Here is a 1,978-nt window from a genome sequence, read left to right as displayed (position 1 = left end):
GACACTAGAAAAGTTCAATCTGCCCTCCAACAGCTTTCCTACCTAGTTGTCAGGAATACTTGAAATCTTCCATTAGAGATTCATTCCTTTGTCTTAAGAAGTATCTCCTATTAAGAGGAAATCCTAGGAAGAAAAAGAAGACACCTTAATCTCAGGTTGCAGAAAAGCAAACTCATTTATCTGAATTTTTCCAAGTGGACAGCTGGAGGCTGCGGAGGACGGAAGAGAAGACAGAACAGGAAAAATAAGAAATCACTATATAATGAAAAGTGCAGAGGTGCTAGAAAAGAATTGAAAGGAAGACACTAGAAAGGAAGCCACCATTTTTTTTTTATTTCACTCATCTCTTTGCTTCAAAGTAAGAATTTTATTTCAACTTACTTACTTTTTTTTTTTTTTTTTTTGCCTTTTTGGGGAAGGAATCTTCACAGGGTAAGAATTAAGTTAAGTAACAATGGCAATGATGTTTCTTTGCTGAACTACCTGAAAAGCTTTGATTACTGAAGCATCACAATGGGATAAAAATACATGTAAAGGGTCCCAATTTAAAGTCACCCTGTTCGGAGTGGAAATCATTTACTTGTATTTCATTCTCTGCGGTACTGAAGCTGACATCGTATTAGCCGAAGCCGGGGCAGGCAAAATATCGAGTGCCATGGAGGGAAAATCCTATTTACGTGGTACAAAAAAGTAGGTGCCAGCTACAATGGGCAATCATGAATACACACCCCAAAATCAATAAACTCAGAAAGGAGTCAATGTGGTGCCTGAAAGCAATTCTACAAAGGAGAATGAGGAAAAGGGACTCCCCGCCCCCAAACAAATCAACTAAACAAACCCGTGCTAATGCGAATGAAAAACTAGATGTCAGAAACAGTACTAAGTGCTGGGAAGGGCGATTCAAGACAGCAGGATAAAAAATAGAGAAGCAAGCAGCTGAATTGTAGATGAGAGCACTTGGCAGTCACATATTCCTTGCTGATGAAAGTCTTGTCGATGGAAACAAAATTCCTTGATATCGAGTTCTTGCAAATACTGTTCTCTGTATAGATGCAAGTCTAATGTCATTCCATGGCTTGGTAAATTTAAGTTAAATGACTCAATAGACTTGTATTTGATTAAAAGTTCATTTTTGTAGCGACCGGGAGAGAAGGCAGTTAGGCAATCCTCCATTCTAGACAACAGGCTAGAAAGGGAAACATAAACAGTAGTGGATTCTCTGAGGCAGTGGCTTATTGATAAGTTTTCTGCACGAAGCTAAGTTTCTATCATCACTCAGGACTGAGTCCCGATCTCAAGTGGGAGGTGGCATTTCCTTTTAGAGCCGAGCTATAAATATTCCGGGTAAGGAAATTCAGCTGCAAAACATACAAGGTATAAACAGATGTACATTACAGCATTTTCTGTGGAAGGAGACCTGGAGCATAGTTTAATTGTAGCATCCCCGGCGGCGTGGGAGTCAGAAAGGATTACAGTAAAGTGCTTCATGAATATTTATTAAAGTGGTAAATAAGGACGCTTAGATGGCTCTCTACATCTCAACGCAGCAATATGCTGGGAGAAGGAAAATAATGCTGGAAATTGTCAAGTTATGGCCCCACGTGTCAGAGAATCAGGTTACTCACAAATGGCACCGCCATACTGAATGAACCGTAGCTACTCTCCCCCCGAATCGCCATTATATTTTACTACCCACTCCGTTCTCATCTGGTCGCTGCCTGTGGAGCTCCGGATTTCCCTTCCTTAGACCCGCAGGTGGGGGTATATTAGACAGGGGCTGAACTTTGCAAAGCACATCTCAGGTCTCCAGTGTACCTAGGATTCATTTGACAGAAAGTTAGTTATTTGAGGCCATTCTATGTGCAACTGAAAGTCTTTCCTCTTACATCTGGGCTCTTTTCAGCACTTAGAGGTTCCCTCCCTTTGCTTCCGCACTGCCTCAGCCCCTCATCTGGTCCACACACCCTTCGCCTTCTAC

Source organism: Hyaena hyaena, unplaced genomic scaffold (genome assembly GCF_003009895.1).
Source record: "Hyaena hyaena isolate Hyena2069 unplaced genomic scaffold, ASM300989v1 scaffold_1144, whole genome shotgun sequence".
Lineage (NCBI taxonomy): Eukaryota > Metazoa > Chordata > Mammalia > Carnivora > Hyaenidae > Hyaena > Hyaena hyaena.
Note: the sequence above shows the minus strand (reverse complement) of the source record.